Source organism: Rutidosis leptorrhynchoides, chromosome 9 (genome assembly GCF_046630445.1).
Source record: "Rutidosis leptorrhynchoides isolate AG116_Rl617_1_P2 chromosome 9, CSIRO_AGI_Rlap_v1, whole genome shotgun sequence".
In the NCBI taxonomy this organism is placed as follows: Eukaryota; Viridiplantae; Streptophyta; class Magnoliopsida; order Asterales; family Asteraceae; genus Rutidosis; species Rutidosis leptorrhynchoides.
Genome location: NC_092341.1, coordinates 62,464,243 through 62,482,936, shown reverse-complemented (window position 1 = coordinate 62,482,936; position 18,694 = coordinate 62,464,243).

Genomic DNA, 18,694 nt, shown 5'->3' with positions numbered 1-18,694 from the left:
GAAGAGACAGCGAATCTTCTCCCTCAACTCAGCAAAGTTAAGAGCGAGTTTCTTGCCTTTAACAGGGACACCAAGATAGTCCTGTTTTGTACCATACTTAACCTGCAAACATATCCCAAAGCATCAAGATTTTAGCTCAATTTCACCGAAAAAATAAAAAAAAATAAAAAAAAAAGAAAAAAAAAAGGATGCATTCATGTGGTTAGTTTATTTCTAGTACAGACCATCTGGGTCGTGTTTGTTCATTGAGTCATTTGTGATGCCACCACTATCTTATAAAGATAATCAAGCCACACACACACACACACACACACGTATTTGCAGTCTGCTAAGCTTAAAGTATTATAACACTTTCATAGATTCAAGATTATAACTTGATCTTAACCAGGAAGTTTTCATATGCTCTGTTATATATATATATATATATATATATATATATATATATATATATATATATATATATATATATATATATATATATATATATATATATATATATATATATATATGATACTGTATAACACATAAACAATATGCATAAGTGAGGAACTCAGGCACATAAGGAAAATATATAGATACATAATATTTTTAACGTAAAGTACGTTTTGATCCAAAGATTTTGCGAAAAGCATATTAAAAAAGAAAAAAAAAATTATAATGGCAACCACCTAAACAGTCAACAGGTAATATTACAACAAATTAGAACCCTAACCCCAAATAATAAATCGATCAACATGAGTAATTTTATAGATTTTATAATTATAATTCAATGAAACGATCATCAATAAGTGAAGCTAATATTAAAATAAAAGAAAGTAAAACATATGATAAGAGTACAAATATGGAGGATGGACGAATTTGATCAGCCATGAAATCGTTAAACGAAAAAATAATAAATAATAGTAAAAAAAAGTGTAAACAAATTAAAGAACCTGGATCACAATCGAATTAGGGAATTTTATGGTAATAATCAACGGGTTCAATTGTTGTCGCATGATATTAAGAAGATCATTATCATTATCAAGGAAAACATCATCCTTTTCATCATCAACATAAGTTAGCTTAAACACAACATCAGAATCAAAGTCGAAGAGACGGCGAATCTTATCCCTTAACTCAGCAAAGTTAAGAGCCAGTTTCTTGCCTTTAACAGGGACACTAAGATATCGCTGTTTTCTACCATACTTAACCTACAAAAAGCATATATAAAAAATAAAAATAAATAAAAATTTATAAAGGCAATCACCTAAACAGTCAATAGGTAATATTACAACAATTTAGAACCCTAACCCTAACCCTAGGTTCAAAACAACAGCAAATAATATAAATCGACCAACGTGACTAATTCTATAACTATTATAATTCAATGAAACGATCATCAAGTGAAGCTAAACTAAAATTAAAAGAAAGTAAAACATACGATAAGAATACAGATATGGAGGATGGACGAATTTGATCAGCCATGCAAATTGCAAAACAAAAAAATAATACGGAATAATTAATAGTAAAAAAATAAAAATAAAGAAGTGTAAACAAACGAACCTTGAACACAATCGACGAACGAGTAACCATGTATAAAGATAAAGATTGAACTCAATCACAGGCGATCAAAGTGATTTGGGAATTAGTGAGTTTTACGGAAATTGATCGATCTAGGATAATATTACACTGCTCGTCCCCTGTGGTACACTTAAAATAACATTTCTGGTTCTTTTTCCATTTTCACTAAATTTCTCGTCCTCCTGGTATCAATTTATCTCACTCATTGTCCTTCCGTTCAACTACCGTTAAGTCGAGTCATGTGCAAAGCATGTGTAGGTATGTTATTCTTTTTTATCTTTTTCTTCCATTTACCCATTCTTCATCAGCTTGACTTAGGTGGCTAGGTGCGCTCACGAGACCGTGGTTGCGGGTGGTCACGAGTAGTGATTGATCCCAACGTAGTGCTAGTCATCCCATTTGGCAATTTTTTGACGCCCTTGACGCCCCTAACGCGGCGTCAAAATTTGACGTCCCGGGCGTCAGTCGAAAATTTGACGGAAGAGTAAAGGTGTGTCAAATTTGTTTCAGCTAATCAGATTTCATCACATATTTTTATATATTATTAATTAATATATTTTATACCCAACTACCAATAATAATTTACCAACACTCTCCTTTAAAAAACTTCATCTCTTGACTTTGGCACATCATCAAAAAGTACATCACTTGCCTTTGACGTCACCGCCACGGTTAGAAACACTATAATTATTACCAACCAAACTTTTATCCTTATTAACGAAGTCGTTAGAAAAATTATTTAAAATTTACTAAATGGTGTTGACTAACAAATTATCATCATCATCATCATCTCATCATCATCATCATCATCATCATCATCTTTAATATAAATAACAACCAAAATAATTAAAGTATGTAACAATTTATTTGAGTACTAGAAAGTACAGAAATTTAGGGACTATTGGAATTTTATTATATTTTAAGTTGAATGTGTAATTTAGAAGGGGGATAATTCTCACACACACTTTTTTATCCTCACACAACAATTGAGTATTATTAGAAGAGTAAAAGGTTAAAATAGGTGTATGAGGATCAAAAAAGTGTGTGAGAATCATCCCCCAATTTAGAATCAGTACTACCGATGGACCTTTTTTTATTAGAGAACCTTTTTTTTTTTTTTTTCCTCTTTCTTGATACAAACAAAGGTAAGGCCATCCCTTTCTTCTTCAAAATCAGAAAACCCCTTTAACTTGTTAAAATGTTAGTTTTTCTTTTTTATTTATTTGTTTCTTTTACACTATAATGTCTTTTTATGCTAGATGGTTGACTTTTTTCACTAGTAGCACGTGCTATCAATCACTTACAAGTAGATCCGCCCTGATCACGAGTGTGGGTTTAAGATGAAGAAAAAAATTTGAGGTTATAATATTCAAAATCCGAATCTGCTTTTACCTGTGAAATGTTGACGGAAATTTAATTTTTATTTTGGCAGGGTACCAGATTACTTCAGGTGGAAAATTACACCTCACGTATTTATCGAACTCACAGTTTGTATTCTTGAAATTGTTAGTGAAGTGTTATTTAATTTTCACAAATTTGCGTTATTGGTCCATGTGGTTTACTCAAAAGTGAATGCATTGGCCTAAACTTTTAATCCGACTTCGTTGGTCCATGTTTTTTGAGATTTTACCCGCTTGGTCCTTCAATTAAATGACCGTTAAATCTGATTCATTAAGTCAACCATTGCATGACACATGAGGGTATATTTTTATCCATTTCGTCAATCAAGGGCAAATTTTTCCACTCCTTTTTCATCTTCTTCCCAAAAATAAAACCCATAACCTTCAGACTTATATTCCTTAAATACACTAAGCCTAATCTTCTTTCCAAGTCTTTATTAACAAAAACAGAGCACTAAATTTCCAACTAAATCAAATTCAAGAAATCGTTTTCAATTTCATTAAAAAAAATCGTTCTTCCACCAAATCAAACATTTCAACTAAATCAAATCTTTCTTTCTCCACCACCGATTGCAGCACGGTTCGACTGAAAAGTGATGGGTCCCAACCATTGCCGTCAGAACTGTTTTCTTTACCGGAAGCATCTCCACCTGAGGCTCACCTTTTCTCTTTCGCTTTTGAGATTTGAAATGTGTACTATCACTTCGAAAAACGCACCTCGAAAAAAAGTTCGGTATCAAACGAATTATTACTAATTATATACCTATATCTAAAAGTAAAGTGGTAATGAATAGTACTATTTACTTTTCCACTTTCCGCAAACTTAACCTCCTATCTTTCATTAAAATACAAATCGGACCCTCCACTTTATACGTATATTTTTCCCCAAATTTAACAAGCTTAACCCCCTAACTTTTATTAAAATACAAATCGAACCCCCACTTTACTAACTTTTTTTTACTAATATTCAATTTTCACAAACTTAACCCCCTAACTTTTATTAAAATACAAATCGAACCCCCACTTTACTAACTATTTTTTTTATAAATAAAACACGAACGCTAAAAGAAGCAACTTTCACAAAAGGAACAACCTTTCAATGTTATGTCGAAAAAAATTCTTTTTTACAAAATAGATCAAGACTTTTTTTTTTAAATCGCATTCAAAACGGAGCCCCCGGCGCGAAGCGAGGGCTCCACAACTAATTATATACCTATATCTAAAAGGTAAAGGGGAAATGAATAGTACTATTTCTTTTTCAATTTTCACAAACTTAACCCCCTAACTTTCATTAAAATACAAATCGAACCCCCACTTTATACATATATTTTTTCCCCAAATTTCACAAGCTTAACCCTCTAACTTTTATTAAAATACAAATCAAACCCCCACTTTACTAACTTTTTTTTTTATTACTAATATTCAAATTTCACAAACTTAACCCACTAACTTTTATTAAAATACAATTATACAAGGTAAAGGGGAAATGAATAGTACTATTTCTTTTTCAATTTTCACAAACTTAACCCCCTAACTTTCATTAAAATACAAATCGATATACCTATATCTAAAAGGTAAAGGGGAAATGAATAGTACTATTTCTTTTTCAATTTTCACAAACTTAACCCCCTAACTTTCATTAAAATACAAATCGAACCCCCACTTTATACGTATATTTTTTCCCCAAATTTCACAAGCTTAACCCTCTAACTTTTATTAAAATACAAATCAAACCCCCACTTTACTAACTTTTTTTTTTATTACTAATATTCAAATTTCACAAACTTAACCCACTAACTTTTATTAAAATACAATTATATACCTATATCTAAAAGGTAAAGGGGAAATGAATAGTACTATTTCTTTTTCAATTTTCACAAACTTAACCCCCTAACTTTCATTAAAATACAAATCGAACCCCCACTTTATACGTATATTTTTTCCCCAAATTTCACAAGCTTAACCCTATAACTTTTATTAAAATACAAATCAAACCCCCACTTTACTAACTTTTTTTTTTATTACTAATATTCAAATTTCACAAACTTAACCCACTAACTTTTATTAAAATACAAATCGAACCCCCACTTTACTAACTTTTTTTTAAAATAAAACACGAACGCTAAAAGAAGCAACTTTCACAAAAGGAACAACCCTTCAATGTTATGTCGAAAAAAATTCTTTTTTACAAAATAGATCAAGACTTTTTTTTAACTCGCATTCAAAACGGAGCCCCCCGGCGCGAAGCGAGGGCTCCACAACTAGTTAACTAATTAATTGGCATAGTCCAAATGAATAGTCCCCCATAAGTTTCACAATTAACCTCAACTTTTTTATATTTTCACAATTAGACCCCGCCTTTTACAATACTTAACTTTATACTTTTGCAAACTTAGCACAACTTAGCACAAAACTCCTCATTCTTTATAAATCAACCACATAATTTTTATTAACTAATAACTATTCATTATTATTATTATTATTATTATTATTATTATTATTATTATTATTATTATTATTATTATTATTATTATTATTTTATTATTATTATTATTATTATATATTTAAAAGACAAAGGCTTTATGAATAGTTCTTCCCAATGCTTTAATCGTTTGTATGTCGTGCAAAAAGGTTGTACTCACAATGAATAGTTCTTCCCAATGCTTTAATCGTTTGTATGTCGTGCAAAAAGGTTGTACTCACAATGACACCACACTAAACATTGACAATCATTATAAACTTTAGGACGTCAAATGTAAATTTTTAGGGTAAAAAATGTAAACTCCATAGGGGTCTAAAGTTAAACTTCAAGGGCCAAATCGTAACTTCTTTATTTTTCATAAAACTCCCCAACAAATCCACCTAAATTTTTAACCGCCTTTAAATTTTTGTACGACTCGGGATATGTTTAACCGACATAATCATAACCGCTAAACACGAAATAATTTTACGAAGCAAACACAACAAATTATATCCGAAACGGAGTCCCGACGCGAAGCGAGGGCTCCTCCACTAGTATAACTAATAGACAAAATTTGTCTTATTAGTTATGAATAGTACTATTTAAAATTTCATTTTTCACATACTTAATCCCTAACTTTCATTAAAATACAAATCGAACCCTTTATTTTATAGTACTATTTAATATTTCATTTTTCACACACCCAACCCCCTAACTTTTATTAAAATACAAATCGAACCCCCCATTTTATAGTATTATTTAATATTTCATTTTTCACACACTCAACCCCTAACTTTCATTAAAATACAAATCGAACCCCCCATTTTATACATATATTCTAAAATATTATTTATCCCATCACTAACACTAAAAATATTGAATAATAACACTCACCACGCTACTACTGTGCTACTTTTTTTTTTGTCTCAAACGATAAAAAAGCAACTTTCATAAAAGGAACAACCCTTCAATGATACCAAAAGATGTCGAAAAATATTTTTTTTTACAAAATAGATCAACTAACTTTAAAAAAAAAAAACTCGAACGCTAAAAGAAGCAACTTTCACAAAGGAACAACCCTTCAATGTTAGATGTCGAATTTTTTATTTTTTTTTTACAAAATAGATCAACACTTTTTGTTTTAACTCGCATTCAAAACGGAGCCCCAGCGCGAAGCGAGGGCTCCACAACTAGTTTAGATCTAAAAGACCAAGACCAACGTGCTTTAACTGACATCCATGTGGCGAACGGCTCAGCAAACAAATCACTCCCACCCATTCAATTAAGACGTGCAAGATCAGATATAATTGTTCATTTTATGAATATGGGTTTAGTTGTTAATTTTGATGGGATACATATCGTTCATCTGGGTTTAAATGAATTTTGTACAAATCGTTCCATTGTTAAAGTGAAAGGGGTTTTGTTGAATGGGTTTTGAAATGGGTATAATTGTCCATGATTTATATTAAGTGTATGTATATATATATATATATATATATATATATATATATATATATATATATATATATATATATATATATATATATATATATATGCAAAGTCTGATGTTTGTGTATGTATATGCGAATATGAAATGAGTAAATGATTCATATTTAGTGTATGTATATGTATATGTATATGCAAGTTGGAGAACTCGAATCTCTGGAGGATCTCGTTCGGACATATTTGGGGAGATCTCGGCATCTCGGGAAATCTCAGGGAGATCTCGGATGTTGACTTACGTTGACTTTTTAGTTTTTTAGTACATATGTGTGTGTGTGTGTGAGCATTTATATACATTTTTACGAGATACTACAAGAAAATTCGAGAAATGAGCGAGAAAATCGGAGAAATGAGGAAGAAAATCCGAGAAATCATGGCTTTGATCAAGTCTGACCCCGTTGACCGAGAAATCGCGGGAAAAGGACATCTCGTCTCGGTTGCCTTCCAAAACCGAGATCTCGGGGAGAAATAAGGAGATTTACAATACTGTGTAGGGGTGTTCAAAACCTGATATCCGAAAATTCGGATAGTGAATTTGGCCATCCGATATCCGAATCCGAAATTTCGGATATCCGAATCGGATATCCGAAATTTCGGATTCGGATATCGAATTATCCAAATATCCGAACTTTTACTTTTAAAAAAGAAAAAATGAAGCAATACTACTCTACATGCTGCTTTTGCTTGGGATCACACTCAATTGTTTATATAGTAAAAAATTTATAACTGAATGGAGTATATTAGTTTAGTAATAACAACTTTTATGGAAAACTCTGTAAAGTTTTATCACTAGTCACCCCTGTTTAGCAAAATACAAGTAAGATTTTATAGTACACAATAATTTTTTCAAAAAATACAATTTCGTTAAAATCGAATGTGATAAAAATGTTCAGGCACCAAAATTTAAAGCAGGCTTGGATTGTTATAATGTGCATTTGTAATAAAAAGTTAAAAACAGCTTAAGTTAAAAATGTTCACGCACCACAAATTAGGGCAGGCTTGGATCTGTATATACTTTACAATAACTAATAAAGGTTTGGATCTAGATGTAGAGAAAGAATCTACATCGAGTAGATGAAGATTACTTGGAACAAAAATTGGAGATAGAGGTGTAGAGATGAAGATGAGAAGAAGTGCAGATTATAAGTTTTAGATCTGGACTTTTTGTTTTACTAACTTTTAAACCATCTCTATTATACCCATATTATAATATTATTATTATAATTATAATTATAATTATAATATAATAATGTAAATATAAATATATAACTAAAATAAGTTTTTTTTTTCAATTCGGATATCCGAATATCCGATTTTTTTGAAAATTGCGTTCGAAATCCGAATTCGAAAATCCGAATATCCGTTTTTTCGGATATTTTCGGATAATTCGGATATCGGAATCGGATTCGGATATTATGAACACCCCTAATACTATGTATATGCAAGTCTAATGTTTCTGATGTTTAATGTTTTTCATGATTTACATTTAGTGCATGTATATGTTTTTATTTGTGGTTGGAGATATTAAATGTTAAAGTGATGAAGCTTAAAAAAATTAGTGTTCTTGATAAAAGGTGAACAAAAATGTTAAGCGGAAGAAAGAAAAACAAAAGACATATTTACATAGTTGGTCCATGTAGTTTTTTTTTTTTTTTTTTGACATTAATTTGGGATCACCCAGGGGAACTTAATCACTCACGCGTTCATCTCCTGTAGTTGCATAACCCGCCCCAACTACCGCCCTGGAGGAAACCCAGACCAATCCAAGGGCATGGCCGGTAAAACCTCATCCCCGTTTCCCCCGCACTAAACGAAAGGCGACCTGGGTGGATACTTCAGGTCAGGAATAACATTGATTGCAATGTTGCAGTCCAGCGGAGTCGAACTCCTGACTGATATTGCTAAAAACATCCACATTTCTAGTCAGAATATCAGTCCGAAATAATAAATTTTAATTTTAATTATCTCATTTTCAAGTTGTAATTATTATTATTATATAAATAATTTGAGAATGTAAATGGAGCTTCGAAGTGAAAATTATGTCAAAAATCAATTAAATAAAAAGACGTACAAGTTAACAAACACAAAGTACAAGAGATCAAAATTAGCCACCATCAAATTGTAATGATTTGCAGTTTGCATAATAATAATTAGGAAAAGAAAAAAGGGAGTTGATTTTCCTAAAAATCAACTACAATCTTACATGGGAAGAATAAAGGGAGGTGAGATTTTCAAATAGCTTTTCCTATAAAACACACTCCGCAATATTTTCACTTACAATTACTCCGTACAACAAGTTGAAGAGAGACTCATCTGTTTATATTTTTAATGCTGTTTTCCATATTCTAAGTGAAGTTTGTACCGCTAAATAGTATTGTACGAGTATTTTATTTCAAGTTCCTAGTTATTGAAGATAATGAAAGTGAAGATGTTTGTAAGTTGTATCTTTTCTCTTTGTCCTACATCTCGTAGCTAAATTTATACTCCCTCCGTCCCATTTGAAGTGTCCACAATTCTATTTTGGGATGTCCCATTACAAGTGTCCACTTTGTATTTCAACCAATGAGAAGAGGTTATTCTGGAGAGAGAAGAATTCTGATTGGTGGAGAATGAAGTTAGTGGGATTTCCTAAAATTGTGTGCAAAAAGTAAGTGGACACTTGTAGTGGGACGGAGGTAGTATTATGTTTACCTAGTCTAAGTAATCGTAATGTTTGATTAAAAATAATGGTTTGGGTTAATAAATTTGTATTAAAATTAAATGTTTAAACAAAAGAACATTCTTATTAAAACTTTAGGTCAATTTAATTGATATGTGTGATTGTCTAATAGAGTGAAAACTTATTGGAGTCTACTACACTTATTTTCACTTATTCAATCTATCATCTATTGGTAATTGTAATTATCTTATTTAGTGGCGTTTACATGGAGCCTATCACAATCATTCTAATTAATTATTTGGGTTGGGTAATTGAGAGTTCATCTGGACCAAGGAGACGATTGTACAAACTAGTTGATATATGGAGAATTATATACAGTGAAAATTGGTATAATTTGTGACAAAAGTGAAAACCGCGTCATAGTTTAAATCATTAATTAGTTGAAATATTTAGTTATGGTCACGAGTTCTTAAACGACAAGGACACTTGCGCCGTGTAATCTTGACTATATGTCCGCGCTGGAGAACTCCGGGTGGACTATCTAAATATTCCACGTACAAAAGAAATTAACCCAGTTTTAAATGTCAAAAATATCAAACATTACGTATTATAATGTCTAGGTAAACATAATTCCTTTTATTGTATTTCTATCTAGTTTAGTAAAGTTTTATTTACTTTTCATTGCGCCGTAACTTATATTTACTTTTCACCGTTTAGAATAAATTTACAATTTTATCTATTTAGCCATAATATTGTATTTAACTTGTAGGTTCATAAATAGAAAACTAATTGTCAAACCGTTCATTAAACGGTAAAAACGTACACACAAAAACTAATTATTAACTTAATAATTAAGTATAAACTTTCTATTTACACTCTAACGCGTCCTTGGAACGATATTCCGGATTTACCTTAACTATATTACTATACGATTAGGTACGCTTGCCTATTTGTGTTGTAGTAAATATTCGGTAATTTTCAACTGTATATAATAGAAATAATAACCGGTTTTATATACCCCCTAGAACACATACCTCTCGCTAAGAGAGACAAGCCACTACCAGGTGAACTATAACTCAATGTTGTCCCTGTGATTTGTAAATGCAAAATGACAAAAATACCCTCATGCGACTTGTATGTGATACCAGCTAACTACTCTATCTTAACAAATGTTTGGGTGAGGGACCTAGAAGGTTCAAATCTCAAACAACAGGAAACAACGAGGTCGAAAAAAAGTTTAGGGCAATACATGCGATTCTAATCGGTCTTTGGGGTTCCACTTATTTCGATTTTGTTCACAGTCCTACAAGTGGCTTTTCAGGTGGAATTTCATCGATTTGGAGGAGAGATTGTTTTGTGATGAAACAGGAATTACCTTTTAGTTTATGGGCAATGGCCTGGAATGGGAAAATCAATGTTTTAAACATCCATGCTCCACAAGATGCCGTTGCTAAACAATCTTTGTTGATGGATATTATAAATTTAATGGTAAACCTTAATGGGCGCTGGGTAATTTTTGGAGACATCAATAATGTTAGACAAAGAGAAGAAAGGTGCGCCTCAATATTTGAAGAACGAGATGCAAGGAATTTCAGTAGATTCATTGGAAGTACTGGTTTAGTTGACTTCCCAACTGGTGGAAGGAAATTCACACGGATGACAAGAGACGGGAGAAAAGCAAGTAAGATCGATAGAATTCTATTATCTCCGGAATTCATTAATGCTTTGTTAGACCATGAAGAATTTGGACCAATGGCGGAACGGGCCTGGACCAGCTATTCCTTAAATGGTCGATGTGATGCCCCGTACAAAACCATCGTGTACGAATCATCAACAACAGGATCATTACAAGGTCAAACACTATATGCGTTTTCAAAACAAGTTGCATTCATGATAAAAGGTGACGTCATAAACAACGTCAAATGTTTTACATCAAAAGTATGCTCCTATGAATAGAAGCAAAGATAATAGTACGTGACCCTTAGGTCGTTACAAATCATAGTTCCAAAAGTAATAAAGTTTATGAATGCAAGATAACGTTCATGCAGTGACATCTCTAAAGCAGCGGGTGTCTACAGCAAGACTAGTACACAGCGGAAGCAGCTAACCTTAAGCACCTGAGAAAAACATGCTTAAAAACGTCAACACAAAGGTTGGTGAGCTATAGTTTAAGTATAACAGTATGTAAGGTAGGCCACGAGATTTCAGTGCTACAAAGAGCGTTTCAAAACAGTATGATAAAGTATATGTTAACCGTGGGCACTTGGTAACTAACTTAACGTTTATACCCCCTGAAAGTACACTTGGCAAGTGCGTATGTATACGAAGTATTAAACACTCATTAAATGCTAGCGCGACTAGCCCGAGTGGGGATGTCAAACCCTATGGATCCATATCTAAGATTCGCGTTCACCGGTTCAAAAACCAATGACTAAACGTTACCGAGCTAAAGGGAATGTTTATGCCGTTGTATAACCCACACATATATAAGTTTAAGTACTCGTGCCTATTATGTAAAACGTAAAATGCGCATGTATTCTCAGTTCCCAAAATAGTTAAAGTAAAAAGGGATGCTATAACTCACAATGATAAAGTAGCGGTTAAGTATGACTCGGGAAATAAGCAAGTATGTAGGTTGTCCAAACGGGTCCTCAACCTAAGTCAAACATGACTAAGTCAGTAAATCGTTCCAATAGGTTTAAAAGTATGTAAATTAGGTCTTAAAGGTCATCGTCATTCATCATCAAACAAAAGGTGTAAAGTAAGTTTCGTTCATGAAAGAAGTTTAAAACAAAGGCTGATTTCGGTCAGTCACCACGGCCTCAATACCTACTGAAATAAGGTGAGACCAGTGGACATGGCTTCGTATATTAGTCCTTTAGTTGTGGTAAAAATTACAGAAGTAAACTCGTCTTCATTTGACCGTGGCGACGGTCTAAGTGCGAGTAGGTCAGAATTTTCAGCACAACGTTAAATGGACATAGTGACAATCGGAGGGCCATAAATCCTAAACCGTAACTCGGATTAAGACGAGTCCTAAATGAAAAGTTATCTACTCGAACAGAGCTATCTGAAAATCATCTTTACAGTAGCCCAGGTCGTACGGGACAGACACAGAAACAGTAAAATAGTAGGTTCCGATGGGTTCTTGGGTTCGATGCTTATCACGGTTCTCATCCTTGATGCATATAGCTTCAAGTGTACAACTCGTTGATGTGTTTGCATCATCTTAACCAAGGTTTCACCATCATAACACTTGTGCAAGTCCAAGACATGTAGCACAACTCATTTAAGTGTTGCAAGTGTTTTGATGAACCAAAGTTACATCAAAGTCTTAGATTTAACACATACATGAAATATAAGAGTAATATTGAACTACAAACTAGAAAGTAAACTAACTAATCAAGATCTTAAGATGTAGAACATAGTTCTTAGTTAGATCTTGAAGATCCAAGACCCAAAGGTCTAGATCTAAAGTTATTAAGTTAAATCCTAAGTATGAATACTTGAATCTTTACTTTAATGAAACCATAAGTTACAAAACTTAGATTATCAACTAGTAAAGTGTATGTAAGCTTACAAGCTCTCGATTATGACAAAGTAAGTAGACCATAAGCTATAGAAACTTAGATCTTTCATAAGTTTATGAAGTTATAACTAAAGAGTTACATTTCCATGTTCTTGAAATCTTAAAGTTAACTTTTAGTTTCAAGAAGTATGAGATCAAGACTAACTTGTAATACTTGACCATTTAAACCAATGAACATGAAATTAAAGTGCATAATATAAAGAAATAAAGTAAGTAAACAAGTAATAAGTTCATGGGTTTCATACTTTTAAAGATTCAAGCCTAAGTCTTGACCTTTAGAAAGTAAACTTTAAGTTTACTTCATGAACACAAGTATGATTTTAACTCATGAACTTTAATCTTCTAAAACTTTTAAATGTAGAACATAAACTTGGAAGTTTAAGCTCTCTTATGTTCTTGTAAATACAAGATAAATGAAGAACAAACTAGCAAGTTTGATTCTTGATAATTAGTAAGTAATAACAACAAGTAACAAAGTAACAACAACTAACAAGTATCAAACAACAAACAAAGAACAAAAGATGATGATGATATGTATGTATACATGTTTCGGTTTTGGGACAAAGAAAGAGGAGAGAAAAGTCTCAAGTCACTTACAAAATTGAGAGAGAAATGAGAGAGAAGTATTTGCAATTAAGTTGTGTGTGTTTGAAATGAGAGATATGTGAAAGATACTAGTGAGTATGTAATAAAAAAAAAGATTTGGAACTCCCCATAAGGCCTCATGGCCGATGGCTTCTAGGCCAAGGGAGGGGGAAAATACCCACTAGTTACATGTATGTGTTTGACTCAAAAGTTGGTTAAATGAAGTGCTTGCATGGGAAGTAGTTGTAAGTATCAAGTAACTTGATTCCATAAGTCTTTAATCAATTTAGTTAAGTTATAAGTAATACTTACATGAAGTGTTGGACTAATAAGTCCATTAAAGAAGTAGGGTGGGCTTTCTAGTCCATTAACACTAATAAAGGCCCAAGTTCAAGTAATTCACAAGTTAATCCAATTAAAGCCCAAGTAATTAACTAATAACCATAGTTAATCAAAATGATTAATAAAACTTAATCATGAATGTAAATAATACTCTAACAATATTATCCGTGTAATGTACGTGTGTCACAAAGATGTTTCGGGCATTTAAAGTCAAGTATGATCAATCATGGTAACAAGTAAATTTAATAACATACATTCGTTAAATCACAAGTATTAATAATAACAATTATTAATAAATAAACGTTGGAAAATCCAGGGTCGTTACATTACCCACCTGTTAAAGAAAATTTCGTCCCGAAATTTAAGCTGAGGTAGATGGAGGAGTCGGGAAAAGGTGAGGATACTTCTGCATCATTTGATCCTCTCGCTCCCAGGTAAACTCAGGTCCTCGTTTGGCATTCCATCGTACTCGGACGATCGGAATCTTGTTGCGTTTCAAAGTTTTGATCTCACGATCCATAATTTCGACAGGTTCTTCCACGAAGTGGAGTTTGTCATCAATTGTAAGTTCTTCCAGTGGTATGATGAGTTCTGGTGCAGCAAGACACTTCTTCAAGTTTGACACGTGGAAGGTAGGATGAACTGAGCTCAATTGTGCTGGTAGATCCAAACGGTAAGCAACGGGTCTAACACGTTCCAAGATTTCAAAAGGACCAATGTATCGTGGGTTTAACTTTCCACATTTTCCAAAACGAATCACACATTTCCAAGGTGCAACCTTCCACATTACACGATCACCAATGTTGAATTCAAAGTCTTTACGTTTACAATCAGCATAACTCTTTTGACGATCACGGGTAGTCTTAAGTCTAGCTTGAATTTGAGCAATCTTCTCCGTTGTTTTGTGGACTACCTCGGGTCCGGTGATTTGCTTTTCGCCTACTTCGGCCCAACAAATAGGAGATCGGCACTTGCCGCCATACAACGCTTCAAAAGGTGCGGCATTAATGCTCGAGTGATAACTGTTGTTGTACGAGAATTCGGCTAACGGCAAATGCCTTTCCCAGGCCTTTCCGAAATTAATGACACATGCACGCAACATATCTTCCAAGGTCTGAATCATGCATTCACTTTGCCCGTCGGTCTGTGGGTGATAAGCAGTACTCATGTCGAGATGAGTTCCCATGGCTTCTTGCAAAGAACGCCAAAATCTGGAATCAAAACGGGGATCGCGATCCGAGATGATCGATAAAGGTACACCATGATGAGATACAACCTCTTTGATGTAAAATTAAGCAAGTCTCTCCATCGTATCCGTTTCCTTCATGGCTAAAAAGTGTGCAGATTTGGTAAGACGGTCAACGATAACCCAGATGGTATCGCATCCGCCCACCGTCTTTGGTAGCTTGGTGATGAAATCCATCATTATCCTTTCCCACTTCCATTGTGGGATTTCCGGTTGTTGAAGTAATCCAGAGGGCCTCTGATGCTCGTCCTTAACCTTCGAGCAAGTCAAACACTTACCAACATAAGTCGCAACGTCCTTCTTAAGATTCGGCCACCAGTACTGTTCCTTAAGATCGTGGTACATCTTGCCCGCTCCGGGATGAATCGAATATCTCGATTTGTGTGCTTCATCAAGTATAAGGTTCCGTAGATCTCCATAAAGAGGTACCCAAATTCTTCCGGCATAACATCGGAGTCTAGACTCCCTAACCTCGAATCGAGAGACAAGAATGTTAAAATGTTCATGAGATAAAATTCTCCTCCTTGAGAGCCTCTGCTTGGGCTACTCAGATCTGACTGTTGAGATTCGAATGGATGGTGATGTTCAGAGTCCTAACACGAAGAGGTTCCATCCTCTCCTTTCGGCTTAAAGCATCAGCTACAACATTGGCCTTACCAGGATGATAAAGAAGTTCACAATCGTAGTCGTTGAGCGTCTCGATCCATCGACGCTGTCTCATATTCAGTTTCTTATGATCAAAGATGTGTTGGAGGCTTTTGTGGTCGGTGAAAATAGTGCTCTTAGTTCCATACAAATAGTGTCTCCACAATTTGAGCACAAAGACAACGGCTCCAAGTTCAAGATCGTGAGTAGTGTAGTTCCGTTTGTGAATCTTCAGTTGACGAGAAGCATAGGCGATAACCTTTGATCTTTGCATCAGTACACAACCAAAACCACTCTTCGATGCATCACAATAAACAACAAAGTCGTCACTGCCCTCAGGAAGTGATAGGATAGGTGCGGTGGTTAACTTCTTCTTCAAAGTTTGAAATGCTGATTCGTGTGCGGGTTCCCAAATGAACTTCTTCCCCTTGTGAGTCAGCACGGTCAAAGGACGCGCAATCAGAGAGAAACCTTCAATAAATCTTCGGTAATAACCGGCGAGACCTAGGAATTGGAGAATATGCGTCGGAGTAGTGGGGGTCTCCCACTTGCTGATAGCTTCAATCTTGGCGGGATCAACTTTGATACCCTGGTCGCTCACAACATGACCCAGAAATTGGACTTCCTTCAACCAAAATTCACACTTGGAGAATTTCGCATACAGTTGCTCCTGTCTCAAGAGTTCAAGTACTAGTCGGAGGTGTTGCTCATGCTCTTCTTCGCTCTTAGAGTAGATGAGGATATCATCTATGAAGACGATAACAAACTTATCCAAGTACGGCTTGCAGACACGATTCATGAGGTACATGAACACGACAGGTGCGTTGGTTAAACCGAATGGCATCACGAGAAACTCATAATGACCATAACGAGTTCTGAACGCAGTTTTCATCACGTCACTTTCCTTCACCCTTAACTGGTGATAACCGGATCGTAAATCGATCTTAGAGTAAACGCTCGATCCTTGTAGTTGATCAAAAAGATCGTCAATTCTGGGAAGAGGATACCGATTCTTGATTGTCAATTTGTTGAGTTCACGGTAGTCGATACACATACGGAAGGATCCATCCTTCTTCTTCACAAACAACACAGGTACGCCCCAAGGCGAGAAACTTAGTTGGATAAATCCTCGATCTAACAGTTCTTGTAGTTGGCTATGTAATTCTTGCATCTCGGAAGGTGCGAGTCTATAAGGTGCGTGAGCTACAGGTGCAGCTCCTGGTACTAAATTGATATGAAACTCTACTGCTCTCGGCGGTGGTAATCCAGGCAATTCTTCAGGGAAGACATCGGAAAATTCGTTCACAATTCGAACATCGTTCACGCTCTTCACCTCAGTTTCTACCGTTTTCACATGCGCTAGGACAGCAAGACGTCCCTTCTTCATAATCTTTTGCACTTTCACGCAACTAATGAGTTTCAGCTTCGAGGTACATCTCTCTCCGTAGATGATCAGTGGCTCACCGTCTCTGTGTGGTATACGAATAGCTTTATCTCCACAAATAATATCGGCCCTTACTTTCGTTAGCCAATCCATACCAACGATCACGTCAAAACTTCCCAGTTTGATGGGTATCAAATCGATTTCGAAATCTGCACCAGCTATGTTGATAATAGCTCCTCGACTAATATGGTCAACTTTCTCAAGTTTTCCATTGGCGACCTCGACAAGCATACTCTCTTTTAACGGGACTAACGACCAATTAATCTTATCGCAAAAATGTCTACATACATAACTTCTATCAGCACCAGTATCAAATAGGACAGAAGCTAAAAGATTGTTGATAGTGAATATACCTGTCACCAAGTCGGGATTCTCGCGTGCATCCCTTGCATTAACGTTGAAAGCTCTACCATGGGGTGGTCTGCCGTCTTTTCGCTTATTTGGACACGCATTTCTGAAATGTCCCGTCTGTCCGCATTCGTAGCACTTTTTCGGTCCATTGGGGTTCGCCTTCACATTCAGGGTGGTGACCTTGCAGTCTTTACCGATATGTCCAGTCCGTTGGCACTTTTCACAAACAACGTTACAATACCCAATATGGTGCTTGTAGCACCGCTTGCATTGTGGTAAGGTTCCCTTGTAGTTCGAGTTTGAGCTTGTGTTCGGATTGGGGTTTCCACCGTTGTTGTTTCCTCTGAAACCCTCATGTCGCTTCGCCGGGTTTTGATCATAGGTCTTTCCCCCATTGTTATCCCATTTGCGCTTCTCACTAGTACCCGCTTCGGACTTAGACTTCTCCGGTTCATCGATGATGATTTGATTCATTAAATTATGCGCCATGCGCATTGCTTCCGGGACATTTGGTGGCTTGGACGAGGTGACGTTTCCCTTAATGCTCTTAAGAAGTCCCCAGAAGTACCTTTCCATTTGCTTGAATTCCGGGGTGACCATTGTCGGACACATCAGGGCTAATTCCAAAAATCTCCTGTTGTAACCATCAAGGTCATTCCCAACGGTCTTTAACTGCATAAATTCCATCTCCATCTTCTGGATCTCGGTCCTAGGGCAATATTCCTCAATCAGGGCCCCTTTGAACTCCTCCCATGGAGTAGCAAACGCTTCATCAATACCTTTTGCTTGAGCCAACGTGTTCCACCACGTTAGCGCGCCATCAGACAGCGTGCATGAAGTAAACTTGGTTTTATTCGCTTCCGAGCAGTTACTAACTCGAAACACAGATTCTAATTTTTCGAACCATCT